This window comes from Oryctolagus cuniculus, chromosome 16, assembly GCF_964237555.1.
Source record: "Oryctolagus cuniculus chromosome 16, mOryCun1.1, whole genome shotgun sequence".
Lineage (NCBI taxonomy): Eukaryota > Metazoa > Chordata > Mammalia > Lagomorpha > Leporidae > Oryctolagus > Oryctolagus cuniculus.
Genome location: NC_091447.1, coordinates 4,075,699 through 4,091,350, shown reverse-complemented (window position 1 = coordinate 4,091,350; position 15,652 = coordinate 4,075,699). Strand labels below are relative to the sequence as shown.

Genomic DNA, 15,652 nt, shown 5'->3' with positions numbered 1-15,652 from the left:
AGGCTTAGCCTACTGCACCACAGAGCCTGCCTGCTAGCAGTTCTATTTCTAGATAGAAAAGAATTGAGACATGCAGTTAAACAAAATCTCACACATTCATATTCATAGTAGGCTTATTCACAGTTGCCAAAATCTAGGCAAACAATGCCAATATCCATTAACAGATCAATGGATCAACAAATGTGGAAAAGTCAGATAGTAGAATATTATTCAGAGGTCCATAGCAATGAAGCACTGACACATGCTACATCATGAATGAAGCTTGAGTACACTATACTGTTTGAATGAAGCCAGATGCCAACATCATGCTCTGTATTATTTATTTCTATGAAATGTTTAGGCCAGGCAAATATATATAGACAGAAATAAGGTTAGTGGTTGACAGGGGCCATGGAACATGTAAATGAGAAGTAACTGATACAAAGGGGTCAGAGTGTCCTCATGGGATGGTAAGACTATCTTGGAATGGGGGTCAGTGCCATGCCATGGTAGGTTAAGCCTCCACCAGTGGACCAGCATCCCTCATGGGCACTGGTTTGAGTTCTGGATGCTCTTCTTCCAATCCAGCTCTCTGCTATGGCCTGGAAAAGCAGTAGAAGATGGCCCGAGTTCTTGAGCCCCAGCAACTGTGTGGGAGACCCAGAGGAAGCTCCTGGCTCCTGGCTTCAGATTAGCTCCAGCCATTGTGGCCATATAGGGAGTCAACCAGTGGATGGAAGACCTTTCTTTCTTTCTCTCCATTTCTTTTTCTGTAACTCTATCTCTCAAATAAATAAGTAAAATCTTTAAAAAATTAAAATTAAAAAAATATTTTGGAATTAGAGAGTGATGAACATTGAACAACATAACGGATATGCATAGGTATTTCAAAATGTGCATTGAAAAATGAAATTGAGAGTTGCTTGTGGTTCTAAACATTTGAAATTCATGCATATTTTTTCTAGGCGCCGGCCCCTAGAAAATAATTTAAAGGTTAGTTTTGTCTGACTTAGTAGGAATTTTCTTCAGTACATTGATGGGAAATTTTGTGAGTTAAAAATTTGGTTGTTCTTTATCAAATTGATTTTGGAGTAGATTTCACTTTTGATAGCAGTGGGATGCACGTATGAGGGATATTCAACAAATTTATGGAAACATGGACTCAAAATTTCTTGCACCAAAATAAGTTATTTATAAATGTTTATTTGTTTCAGAGGCAAAGAGAAATACGAGAGAGAGAGAGAGAGAGAGAGAGAACTTTCCTTCTGCTAATTCACTCCCCAAATACCTATAATGGCTGGGGCAGAATAAAGCCAGGTTTGTGAATTCAATCCAGGTCTCTTATGTGGGTGGCAGAAGAACAGCTGCCTGAGCCACTGTCTGCCTCCGCAGGGTGCAGAGAAGATAGAAGCAAAAGCCAGTCAGGAGTTTAATTCTGGTACTCCCAAATGAGATGAGAGCATCACTACCTGTGGCTTAACCACTAGGGCAAACTCTTGCCCCAAATCCTAGCTTTTTATTCCATCCTCTATTAATCTTTAAGTATGCATATATTCATATAGTATGTGGTATGCAAAGAAGTGAAATAGCTCTACCATGAAAATTATAAAACATTGATGACAGAAATCATCAAGGACACAGAAAAGGAAAGATATTCTTTGTTCATGGATCAATATCATTAAAATATTTATATTACCTAAAGCAATGTATAGATTCAGTACAAACCCTATCAAAATATCAGTGACATTCTTTACAGAATTAGAAAAAAAGCCTAAAGTTAATATGGAATTACAAAAGATCCAGAATACTATCGTGATAAAAAAAAAAAAAAACACAAATAACAAGCTGGAGGTATCACAATACCTGACTTCAAATTCTACTACAAAGCTATAGGAATTATTTTTTTAAAGATTTATTTATTTATTTGAAAGTCAGAGTTACACAGAGAGAGGAGAGAGAGAGAGAGAGAGAGTCTTCCATCTAATGGTTCACTCCCCAGTTGGCCACAATGGCCAGAGCTGTGCCAATCTAAAGCCAGGAGCTAGAAGCTTTTTCCAGGTCTCCCACGTGGGTGCAGGGGCCCAAGGACTTGGGCCATCTTCTACTGCTTTCCCAGGCCATAGCAGAGAGCTGGGTTGGAAGAGGAGCAGCCGTGACGAACCGGTGCCCACATGGGATGCTGGAGCTTCAGGCCAGGGTGTTAACCCACTGCACCACAGCGCCGACCCCAAAGCCATAGTAATTAAAACATCATAATATTGCCATAAAACCAGTACACAGCTATGGAACACAACAGAGAGCCCAGAAATTAATCCACATACAAACAGCCAGCTGAAATTTGACAAAAAGTTCTCAGACCATACACTGGAATAAGGATAATCTCTTTAACAAATGGTGCTGGCAAAACTGGATGCATATATGCAGAAGAACAAAATTAGATCTTTACCTCTCATCACATATAAAAATAAACTTAAGATAGATCAAATACCTCACTTTCAGACCCTAGACTATGAAGCTGCTGTAAAAGTAGGGAAAACACTCCAATACATTGGTTGAGGTGACAATTTCTTGGACAAGACCTGCAAAGCACAGACAACAAAAATAAAACTATGGGATTCTATAAAACTCAGAAGCTTCTGCACAGCAAAGGAAATGATCAATAGAATGAAGAGGCATCTATCAGAATGAGAAAAAAATATTTGTGAACCACCTGTCTGACAAAAGATTAATATCCAGAATGTGTCAGCAACTTAAAAAACTCAACAATAACAACAACAAAACAACAAAAACCAGTCCAGTTGAAAAATGGGCAAAGAACTCCAACAGTCAGTTCTCAAAAGAAGAAATACAAATGGCCAGCAAATGTATGAAAAGCCTGATCTATATCACTAGCCATCAGGGAAGTGCAAATTAAAACCACGATGAAATATCAGCTCACCCCTGTCACAATGGCTAAAATCCAATAGACAGAGAATAACAAATTCTGGCAAGGATGTAGAGAAAGGGGAACACTTCTACACTGTTGGTGAGAAAGTAAATTAGTGTAGCCACTGTAGAAAACAGCATGCAGGTTTCTTTAAAAACTAGAAATAGCTTTACCATGTGATCCAGCAATCCCACTTCTGGGTACATACCCAAAAGACAGGAGCATGTGGTACCAAAGTGATACCTACACCCCCATGTTGCAGCAGCACTGTTCACAATGGCCAAAACTGAAACCAACCAAGGGGTCCATAATCATGAATTGATAAAGGAAATGTGGCATATATACACAATGGCATATTATTCAGCTATTAAAAAATGAAATTCTACCATTTGCAGCAAAATGTGCATGCAACTGGAGGACATCATGCTGAGTGAAATAAGTCAAAGAAAGACAAATATTGCATGTTCTCCTTGTATGTAGGAGCTGAAACTTATATAAGAAAAGTCAAATAACAGTAACGAAAAAGAAAGAAGTGCCTGTGCATATCAGTATTGCTGCAAATGACCTTGTCTAAATAAGATCAGAGTTGGCGAACTCAAAAGGCTTCCATAGCCTTGGCAACTCATGACAAGAGCCTAAGGTGATTACTGACACCACAAACAAGAGTGTCAATAGTTAAGTCAACAACAGGAGTCACTGTGCACTTACTCCTCATGTAGGATCTCTGTCCTTAATGTGTTGTTCAATGTGAATTAATGCTATAACTAGTACTGAAATAGTATTTTACACTTTATGTTCTGTTGGGTGCAAACTGATGAAATCTTTACTTAATATATACTAAATGGATCTTCTGTATATAAAGATAATTGAAAATGATTCTTGATGTGAATGGGATGGGTGAGGGAGCAGGAGATGGGAGGGTTGCGGGTGGGAGGGAAGTTATGGGGAGAGGGGAAGCCACTGAAATCCAAAAGCTGTACTTTGGAAATTTATATTTATTAAATAAAATCTAAAAAACATTTTTAAAAGATTTTATTTATTTATTTGACAGGTAAAGTTACAGAGAGAGAGAGAGACAGAGAGACAGAGAGAAAGGTTCTCCCTCTGTTGGCTCACTCCCCAAATGGCTGCCATGGCTGGAGCTGCACCGATCCAAAGCCAGGAGCTGGGTGCTTCCTCCTGGTCTCCCATGCGGGTGCAGGGGCCCAAGCACTTGGGCCATCTTCCACTGCTCTCCCAGGCCACAGTACAGAGCTGGACTGGAAGAGGAGCAGCCGGGACATGAACCAGTGCCCATATGGGATGCCAGGGCCGCAGGCGGAGGATTAGCCAAGTGCGCCACGGCGCCGGCCCCTATCAAACATTTTTATACCATTGTTAAACTAACATTTAAGAATGTTATACTACTATGTTATTAATGATCTGTGGTTACTTTGATGTGTGAAATGGTCATTTTTCTGTTTGATTATTATTTATAGCCCTTGCATGTATTTCCATTAAACTAGTCTACTGCTTTTTGCTTCTTTTTAAAAGGTTTATTTATTTTGACAGTTTAGAATTACAGAGAGACATCCATCCATTGGTTTACTCTCCAGATGGCTGCAATGACCAGCAGTGGGCCAGGCTGAAGCCAGGAGTCAGGAGCTTCATGTGAGTTTCCCATATGGGTGGCAAGGGCCCAAACACTTGGGCCATCTTCCTCTGCTTTTGTCAGGCAATTAGCCGGGAGCTGGATCAGAAGTGGAGCATCTAGGACATGAACCAGTACCTACATGAGATGCCTGCGTTGCAGGTGTTGTATTTGCCTTCTACACCACAATGCTGGCCCTTGTTTTTACTTCTTGAACTATTATCTTTAGTGGAGCACTAAGCCTCTGACTGTAAATTACAGATATCTCAAAAGTGAAGAAGAGAAGGAGGAAAGGCGGGGAGGGAGAGAAGGGGAGGGAGGAGGATTTATAAAGGGAATATAATGTTCTTGGAATCGTATCTATGAAGTATATTGAAACTATTAATAACTATAAAAAAGAGAACTTAAATTCTTTTTAAATATTTATTTATTTTATTTGAAAGGCAGAGTTACAGAGAGAGAGAGAGAGCAAGAGAGAGAGGTTTTCTATCCACTGGTTCACTCTCCAGATGGACACAATGGCCAGAGATGCACCAATCTGAAGCCAGGGTCCAGGAGGTTTTTCCAGGTTTCCCACACAGGCACAGTAACCCAAGGACTTGGGCCATCTTCTGCTACTTTCCCAGGCCATAGTTGAGAGCTGGATCAGAAGTGGAGCAGCTGGGACTCAAACTGGCACCCATATGGAATACTGGCACTCAGGCAGCGGCTTTGCCTGCTACACCACAGCAGTGGTCCCAGAACTTAAATTTTAAAAATAATATGTGGTCTAGTTAACATCTTTCTCGGAGAAGTTATGGTCTGGTGATTCCACGGACACTCGTATTTTGGTCCTATTAACAGAAGTAGACCACCAAGCAGGGTGAATGGGACACTTGCCACTCCCCAGGTAAGTGCTGATTTTATATTTGCATTGATCTTATGGATCCCAGTGATGAGTTCTCTTGCTCAAGGCCACTCAGATAGTCAGTAGTGGAACGAGGGTTTATTTGGTCAACTTGGATTCAAAGGACACACCCTAACCTAAACAGGAAGTTATATTCAAAGTACATCCCAAACCTGGGCATGTCAAAACACCTGGGGCCACGTGGTGGTCTAGACTCTGGGACAGGTGGTGCCTAATTTTTAAATGCAATGTTTGACAGTGAATGCATTTCTTCACGTGAGGAATGAAATGCATAGTTAAAAATACATGACTTTCATGTGTTCAGTTCCTTCATATTTAGGTAAACAAGTTTTCTTTTCTTTTAAGATTTTATTTATTTGAAAGGCAGAGTTACAGAAAGAAAGGGAAAAACAGATCTTTCATTCACTTGTTAACTCCCAAATAGCCGCAATGGCAGGGACTGGGCCAGTCAGAAGCCAGGTGCCCGGAACTTCTTCCAGATCTCTCATGTCTCTCATGTGGGTGCAGGGGCCCAAGCCCTTGGGCTGTCCTCTGCTGCTTTCCCAGGTGCATTAGTAGTGAGCTGGATCAGAAGTGGAGCTGCCAGGACTTAAACCAGCACTCACATGGGATTCCAGCACTTTAGTCAGCGTCTTAACCCACTATGCCACACCGCCAGCCCCAGTTTTTCTTTTCTTGCATATCCTATCCTAGTATATCTGATCTTAAAGTACATTTCAATTTTTCAGATTTTATTTATTTCTTGGAAAGAATTATAGAGGAAGAGAGGGAGGGTGGGGGAGAAAGGGGGGAAATCCTCCACCCACTGGTTCACTCACCAGATGGCCACAACAAACAGGGTTGGGGCTGGCTGAAGCTAGGAGCCAAGAACTCCATCTAGGTCTCCCATATGAGTGGTAGGGCCCAAGCATCAGGGCCATCCTCCACTGCTTTCCCAGGCACATTAGCAGAGAGCTGGATTGAAGGTGGGGCAGCTGGAAATTGAACAGTGTGGGGAGCAACTGGGAGCAACTCGGACTAGACTGTTACTGGAATTAAGACTTATTTTATGCATCTGCTCTCCCACAATATGGCGCTGGGAGAGGAGGAAACAGCTTCTACACAGCTGCCTCCAGTTCAACCAATAAACAGCAGGACCTGCTCCTGATTGCAGGAGAGCAGCGTACTCAGCGTGTGGGTAGCAGAGTTGGGATTGGTGGAAGAGGACTATAAAGGAGGAGAGAGACACCATGCACCGGGAACATCTATCTGAAGGAACACCTGAGGAACATCTGAGCAGTCCCCGAGAGAGCCGGCCGGCGGTGTGCCGCTCCCCCGCGGAAGTGGGGAAAGTGGCAGGGGGAACCGCCCTTCCATGGAGGTGGAAGGGATGGTAGCCAACCCAGGAAGAACCAGCAGCAAACCCGGGAAGGGCCAAGCAGACGAAGGAACAGCGCAGGGTCCTGTGTCGTTCCTCCACGAAGAGGGGGAGCGACATAATGGTGCCATGACTCGGATAGGAAGCCTAGGCAGGGTTTAGTGTCGTTTCTCCACGAAGAGGGGGAGCGACAAACAGGGGCCCATATAGAATGCCACCACCTCAGGAGGCAATGTAATCTGCTTTGCCACCACTCCTACCCCAGATTACATTTAAGTTTTTAAAGTGAAAGTAGCTAGGGCGGTGCCACGGCTCACTTGGCTAATCCTCCGCCTGTGACACGGGCACCCCGGGTTCTAATCCCAGTTGAGGCGCTGGATTCTGTCCCGGTTGCTCCTCTTCCAGTCCAGCTCTCTGCTGTGGCCCAGGAAGGCAGTGGAGGATGGCCCAAGTGCTTGGGCCTTGCACCCGCATGGGAGACCAGGAGGAAGAACCTGGCTCCTGGCTTTGGATCAGCGCCGGCCACAGCGCACCAGCTATAGTGGCCATTTGGGGGGTGAACCAATGGTAAAAGGAAGACTTTTCTCTCTGTCTCTCTCTTTCACTGTCTAACTCCGCTTGTCAAAAAAATAAATAAATGAAAAATAAAGTTAAAGTAGCTGTGTTTCATGTGCAGTTGTGGATTTGACAGACATCTCTCCTTCCATCCCTAATCTTTGGCAACCAATGATCTATTTTCCACTCTTGAACTTTTTTTTTGTTTTTTTGTAGTATTGTATAGATTCTTACAGTATGTATGCTTGGAGTCTGGCTTGGTTCACCTAGAAGGTTGCCTTTGAGATTTGTCCATGTTCTGTGTGCCAAGATTATGTTTCTTTTTATTGCTGAGTACTATTTTAGTTTGGAGCCATTATGAGTGAAGCAGCTATGAATATTTGTAGGTAAGTTTCTGTGTCTACTTCAGTTTCCATTGCTCTTTGGGTTGGGTGGCTGGGTCATAGTATAAATGCATGTTTATCACTGTAAGAAGCTTTATCAAACTGTTTCCAAAACATGACCACATCATTTTTTAGCTCCTATCAGCAAGATATAAGAGTTCCAGCTTTCCACGCTGTGCCATTCCCTGCCCCCATCCACCCACACAAGCCATTGTAAGGGGCATCTAGTGTTCTCTCAATGAGATTTTCATCTGCATTTGCCATAGACTAATGATGCTGAGCAAACATTCATGGGCTGAATTAGTTCCCATACATGTACCTTCCATGGTGAAGTGTTGATCCAAATCCAACTATTTACTTCCCTAGGGTGGTTTGCTTTATTCTTGTTGAATTTGGAGAAATCCTTATATATTTTGTACATGAGTTCTTTGTTAGATATGTGGTTTATAAGTGTATTCCTCTAGACTGTGACTGATGTTTAAGTTGTTTCTGGTAGGGCAAATTTTCTATTTACATTTTTAAAATATAAGTTATAACATTGTTTCTCTTTGTGGATATGCATATGCTGTTTTATTTTATTTTATTTTTTAAAGATTTATTTATTTATTGAAAGTCAGAGCTACACACAGAGGGAAGGAGAGGCAGAGAGAGAGAGAGAGGTCTTCCATCTGCTGGTTCACTCCCCAATTGGCTGTAACGGCGGGAGCTGTGCCCATCTGAAGCCAGGAGCCAGTGGCCTCTTCCAGATCTCCCATGCTGGTGCAGGGGCCCAAGGACTTGGGCCATCTTCTGCTCTCCTGGGCCATAGCAGAGAGCTGGATAAGAAGTGGAGCAGCTAGGTCTTGAACTGGCACCCATATGGGATGCTGGCACTGCAGGTGGCAGCTTTACTTGATATGCTGCAGCATTAGCCCCTATGCTGTTTTATGTAAGAACTCTTTGCCTAACCCAAGATCACAAAGCTTTTCTCGTTAAAGTCTCAGAGTTTACTATTTACATTCACTTCTATCATCTCTATTTAAGTTTTATTTAGGATGTGAAATAGAGTTTTTCCTGTATACAAATGTCCAATATTCCAGTATCATTTGATGAAGAAAGTTATTCTTTTTGCATTAACTTAACTTGAATATTTGTGAAAAAAATCAATTGTTCAAATTTGGGTGAGTGTATTTCTGGACCCACTATTGTGATCCACTGATATATGTATATAATTTTTGGCTAACAAAGCATTGCCATGATAACTGACTTTAAAAAATGTCTTTTTAAAAAAGATTTACTTATTTATTTGAAAGTCAGAGTTACACAGAGAGAGGAGAGAGAGAGAGAGAGAGAGAGAGAGAGAGAGAGAGGCCTTTCATCAATGGTTCACTCCCCAGTTGGCTGCAAGGGCCGGAGTTGTGCCAATCTGAAGCCAGGAGTCAGGAACTTCTTCCAGGTCTTCCACACAGTTGCAGTTTCCCAGGCCATAGCAGAGAGCTGGATCAGAAGTGGAGCAGCCGGGTCTCGAACCGACGACCACATGGGATGCTGGCACTTCAGGGCAGGGCGTTAACCCACTGCACCACAGCGCTTTCTGCATATGTCTTTTTTTTTTTTTTATTTGACAGGTAGAGTTATAGACAATGAGAGGGGTCTTTCTTCCATTTGTTTACTCCCCAAATGGCCACCACAGCTGGCTCTGAGCCAATCTGAAGCCAGGATCCAGGTGGTTCTTCCTGGTCTCCCATGTGGGTGCAGGTGCCCAAGCACTTGGGCCATCCTCCACTGCCTTCCCGGGCCACAGCAGAGAACTGGACTGGAAGAGGAGCAACCGGGACTAGAACCTGGTGCCCATATGGGATGCCAACGCCACAGGCAGAGGATTAACCAAGTGAGCAATGGCGCCAGCCCCCCATATGTCTTGAATTGGATAATAGGGATATTTCTATTACCTTTTTTTCCCCAAATATTTTTGGCTATTCTATAGCCATAGCATTTCATTTAAATTCTATCATCAGGCTCTGTATTTATACAAAATGTCCTGTCAGAATTTTGAATGGGATTTCCTTGAGTCAACAGATCAATTTAAAGACAATCAACATCTTAAAAATGTTGAGTCTTTGGGGCTGGTGCTGTGGTGTAGTGGGTAAAGCCACTGTCTGCAGAGCCGGCATCCCATATCAGTGCCGGTTTGAGTCCCAGCTGCTCCACTTCCAATCCAGCTCTCTTCTAGGCCTGGGAAAGCAGTAGAAGATGGCCCAAATGCTTGGCCCCTGCGACCCACGTGGGAAACCCAGAAGAAGCTCCTGGCTCTTGGCTCCTGGCTCCTGGCTTCTAATTGTCCAGCTCCAGCTGTTGCAACCATCTGGCGAATGAACCAGCAGATGGAAGACCTCTCTCTCTCTCTCTCTCTCTCTCTCTCTCTCTCTGCCTCTCTGTAACTCTGCCTTTCAAATAAATAAATAAATCTTTTATTTTTTTTTTAAATTGAATCTTCCAACCTGTGAATATCATAAATCTGCTCAGTTACTTGTTTCTTCTTATATTTCTTGCACCAGTGTTTTGAAGTTTTCACCATAGGAATTCTGTTCACATTTTCTAAGATGTGTATCTGTGTATTTCACTTTTTCTGATCTATACTACTTTAAAGTGGTGCTTTAAACCATTGTTTGCCTAATTGATCTTGCTAATACACACAGGGGTTGACGTACATTTTCTGGAAAGGGCCAGATTGCACTCCTATCTGTATATTCCCCTATTTCCTCCATCTTTTACTCCTATTTTTAATTTTACAAAACTGTATAGGAAGCATCTCAACCTGTGGCTCCTGGAAGAAGAGGCTACAGGCTGGATCTGGTGACGTGACCAGTTTACTGGCACCTGCAATGCAGTATACAAATAGAATTGGTTAGTTCTGCTATACTGACCATGTACCATTCCTGTTGGAGTGCAAATAATGACATTCCTTCAGTCTTAAGAGCATTGTTCTCGGCTGGTGCCGTGGCTCACTTGGCTAATCCTCTGCCTGCGGCACTGGCACCCCAGGTTCTAGTCCCAGTTGGGGCACCGGATTCTGTCCTGGTTGCTCCTCTTCCAGTTCAGCTCCCTGCTGTGGCCCAGGAAGGCAGTGGAGGATGGCCCTGGTGCTTGGGCCCTGCACCCACATGGGAGACCAGGAAGAACCACCTGGATCCTGGCTTCGGATTGGCTCAGCACAGGCTGTGGCAGCCATTTGGGGAGTGAACAAATGGAAGAAAGACCTTTCTCTCTGTCTCTCTCTCTAACTCTGCCTATCAAAAAAAAAAAAAAAGGCATTGTTCTCCTGGTCTCACTTTCTCTTACCCAATGCTACATTTCTCTGGTCTGTGATGCAGCAATCTCCCTCCCTGGCTGTTCTGCTGACCTGTACTTGGAACACCAAATGTTTCCTCTCCCACACGAGACAGGCTCAGAGAGTCTCCTGCGGGCTGGGATGGTGAATGAATATGAGATGTAGGCAGGCAGGTATGGCCCTGGTGCCCAGGACTCCGCTACACCTGCATGTGCAAATCCAGCCCCTCTCCAGGGCTGTTCCTGTCCCTGGCTACGGAGAGGCCTCTTCCTCTTCCTGAATGTGTTGGGACATTTGGGAATAACATGCTCTAAGGAGTTTGGTCCTCATTATTTCTGAGGTGTGTGTGTGTGTGTGTGTGTGTGTGAGAGAGAGAGAGAGAGAGAGAGAGAGAGAGAGAGACTGTGTGGGTGTGTAAGTGTATGTGTGACTGAATTCGTGTGACTCTGTGCCCATACATGTGACTACATGCATTTCTACGTGTGAATCTGTTGTGTAACTGTTTTCTGGGTGAAAAATATATTGTGATGCGTGTGTACACATGTGGAGGTCTTTGTGTGCAAGTTTGTATACACTGACACTGTGTTGGTGTTTGAGCATTTGTGTATATGTGCATGCATGTGTGTGATGGAGTCATTGAGCAACTGTAATTGTCCACACAGCCTGTGCTCTGCTCAGTGCCCCTGTCCCCAGGCCTCACCCCTGCAGTGCAATGCAGGAAAGAGATTCTGGAGACTCAGTATCCCTGCAAGGAACCCTGAGTTAGAGGTAGGTCCACGTGGATAAATGCCCCAGTCCCTTGCTCTGGGTGGGATGACTTTTAGCGGTGTGCTGTGGGCCATTTCCAAGGGTGTTACAGGTCCAGGGAACCTATCCTGGGATACTGCAACACGCTGGGACTTAGCATTAGCAGAGAGCAGTCGCAAGTCCCAAGTTATGGGTCCCTGGAAGTCCACGGGAATCTCTTAGCTGAAAGAGGAAGGCACAAGACAGACACCATCTACCATCCTTTGTTTTAGTTCACTTTCTATTGCTAAAAGCACAGTAGCATAGATTGGGTAAGTTGTGAAGAGAGTTATTTCAGCACTTAGCTCTGCAAATGCAAGGTTGATGGGCTGCATCTGGTAATGACATCCTTGCTGGCAGAGTCCCCAGGGAATGCAGTCCTAGTTCCTCTGCTTCCATTCCAGCTCCCTGATAACTCACCAATGGAATGAACAGAGGATGGCCCAAGTACATGTAGGAGATCTGTATGGAATTCCTAGCTCTTGGTTTGGCCTGGCTTTGAGGAGCTGTAGTCTGAATGGGACTTGGGTCTTGAATTCACTGGTTATTGGAGGCCTGACCTCAGCCGGCAGTTCTTGCTAGAGGCTTGGTTATGAAAGCTTAGCTGGGGTCAGCATTCTTATAATTCCTGGCTGGCCATGGAATCCTCTGTCCACTCAGACCTGCACTGCCATCCTTAAGCCTCACTGCTACCTGGACCAGTGGGGCTACCCAGTCCCAGACAGTGAACCTCCAAAATCATGGATCAAAATGAGCATCCCTCCTTCCTAAGGAACTTGTATTAGGCATTGGTGGTGATTAAAAGATGATGCCACACAGGGCAAAAGACAGGTAACATGTGTGGTGTATCTGTGTCCTCTGATCTCTCCTCTTATGAAACTGAACACAGCCACAGGGCTCCACCTGATGACCTCGTCTATCCTACTCACTCAGGAGGCGACCCGTTAACACCACAGTCAGGGTAAGTTTCAATCCCCTTTACAAATTTATAATGAGGAGTAAGCTCCAGTGTGAGTTTTGGAGGCAACAAACCACATTCAAGCCCCATCATTCCCTGCCAAATTTGATAGTTGCCGATGCCTCCCACTGATAAACCACCATCTCATTAATTTTTGTCTTAATTTTTAAGATTTATTTATTTGTTTGTTTATTCAAAGGCATATTGAGGGAATGTCTGACCCAGGCCAAACCAACAGCTAGGAATTCCATCCAGGTCTCCTACATGCACTTGGGCCATCTTCTGTTTCTTCCCTTGGTTCATTACCAGGGAGCTAGAATGAAAGCAGAGGAGCTAAGACAAATTGGCACACTCTGGTATGGTATGCTGGCATTGCAAGTGGCTGCTTAACTTTCTGTGCCACAATGTCATCTTGCTTTTAATATTTGTATAAATTGTTGCTTTATTTACTAGAGAGAGAGAGAGAGAGAGAGAGAGAGAGAGAGAGATCAAAATCTTCCATCTATTGGTTCACTCTCACAATGTCTCCAATAACCAGGGCTGGGTCAGGTAAAATCTGGGAGCCAGAAACTCAATCTGGGTTTCCTCCATGGGTGGCAAGGACCCAAGTACTGAAGCCATCCATTGATGCCTCCAAGGGCATGCATTAGCCAGGAACTAGAACTGGGAGTAGAACCAGGACACAAAGCTACACACTCCATTATGGGATGCCAGCTTCCAAAGTGCTGGCCTAACCACTGTGCGCAGGGCTTGACCCCTTCTTATTTGACTGGGACTGGAACAGGTTGGTGGTCAAAGGCTCCTACTGTAGCTCACATCCTGTACTGGCTCAGTGCTGACTCCCCTGGCACTTAGTCTTCTGCTGTGGGTGGACTCTATCCTCTGGATAAGCAGACAACCCTGAAGGCGGGGCAAAATTCTCTCTTCCCATGCAGGCCCCTCTGCTCCTCTTGAGTGATGTTCCTGGGATCCAATACCCTGGGTTTGCATGAGAAATGTCCTTTGTCTTTCCAAAGGGGTGGTCCCAGAAGCCCCGGCCCTAAATTCTCTTTTGGGACTGGTGGCTGGGAAGAGTCAGGTTAACTTTTCAGAATGATCACACTCAATAAATTCTATAGGAAGAAGTTAACAGCAAGTAGTCTAACTGCTCTGGATGTTTTTGGAATTAGCTTGGGGCTTTTATCCTCAACCTCACTCCTTTGACCTCTGGTACCTCTGCCAAGATGCTGGCACCTCTTGGTTAGAGGACTTGGTGTTGGTGATGCCTTCAGCAGATGGTTACATTCATGACCTCAGCTGTGGCTTGTGATGTGCAGCAAGCAACCACTTCTAACCTGAATGTTTGGAGAGGTTTCATTGCCACTGCAGGACTGAAGCTTATCTGAGACTCTGAGTGAAGCCCTTTTCACCTCTGCTTATCAAAGCATGTCTAGGAAGAGAGCAGGAAGAGACACAGTTTTCTTTTAGACTATCTATTGGCCCACCCAGTGCTGGGTTTTTCTGCTGCTTCTTAGGCCTGGGGGTTGCTCTTATTTTTTTTTTAATATTTATTTATTTACTTGAAAGAGTTACACAGAGAGTGAAGGAGAGGCAGAGAGAGAGAGAGAGAGAGAGAGAGAGAGAGAGAGAGAGAGGTCTTCCATCCTCTGGTTCACTCCCCAGATGGCTGCAACGGCTAGAGCTGTGCCGATCTGAAGCAAGGAGCCAGGAGCTTCTTCCGGTCTCCCACATGGGTGCAGGGGCCCAAGGACTTGGGCCATCTTCTACTGCTTTCCCAGGCCATAGCAGACAGCTGAATCGAAAGTGGAGCAGCCGGGTCTCGAACTGGCACCCATATGGGATGCCAGCACTGCAGTTGGCTGCTTTACCAGCTACGCCACAGCAGAGTTGCTCTTACACAGGACCCACTCCCTCATGTCCTTCAGGTTTCTGCTCCTAGATCATCCCTTGGGCAGTCGCTCCCTGATCACTGGGTCTGAAACAGCCCTTGGTTACTCTCTGGCATATTTCACTCTTTGAATTTCTTCAGTCCAACCTGGTCTAATCATTAGTTGACAGTCCTCACCTGAATTAGTGGTCCCCTGGTGTGGAAATCAGAGGGACACCTGAGCTGGACTTGGATATTTAGATTATGCAGCCTTTGAAGATGATTAAGGTTAGATGAAGTCATCATGACAAAGCCTTTTTGGGTGAAACCTGGTGGTTTTTTGTCAGAGAGAGCGGAACCAAAATAAACATTCATGCTCCATGTCTCTCACTATGTGACACCCTGTGCCTCCCCAGGGGTTCTGTCAGCAGTAAGACCAGCAGCAGGTACAGACCCTCAACCCAATATGCACCTGCTCTATAAATTACTCAGTTTGTGCTGTTGTATCATTAGCCCACAGGAGAGGAAATAAGGCAGCTGTCCAATGCTGGGTATAGCCAGACTTTCTGCTCGAGGCTGTCTGTCCATCTCAGGCACATTGTAGGTCCACAGGGAGCTCATCATTTTTAGCCACTTCACGCTCTTTATCTGGGCCCTCCCTGGTACTCAGGGAATGACCCTTGACCCTTGTACCTGCCAGCAGGTCAATTCTGTCCCCACAGAGGGGAAGGAGGTTCTGGGTAGGGTGCACCCACGTTGAGGAGGGATATTAGACCTGCTGCCATAGCTCATGGCCAGTTGGGCTGTGATGACAATGCAAAGGCAGATGGAGGTTCAGGGTCTCTGAGACATCCTGCCCTTTTCAGCAGGACTGCATTTCCCACACTCTACCTTTCAGCAGCTCTGCTAGGAGCCCCTTCCTGCGAGACCTCCCTCGCCTGACACCACCCCCCAGAGAATTCGGGAAGACCCAGGGAGCACTGGATAAGCCAGG

At 44.8% G+C, this 15,652-nt stretch overlaps 1 protein-coding gene across 11 annotated transcripts in view; it reads left to right on the top strand.

Annotated features, from left to right (window-relative positions):
* The window catches only part of LOC100356924 (cytochrome P450 4F2), a 103,506-nt gene that overhangs the window by 76,053 nt on the left and 11,801 nt on the right, over positions 1-15,652 (top strand). For 7 of the 11 annotated variants that reach the window (XM_070059371.1, XM_002721532.5, XM_070059372.1 and 4 more), the window contains 3 exons: positions 4,457-4,555; positions 5,162-5,424; positions 15,560-15,651. The gene's annotated coding sequence lies outside the window, so the exon portion shown is untranslated. The other 4 variants (XM_070059373.1, XM_070059369.1, XM_070059374.1 and 1 more) reach the window with 3 other exon arrangements.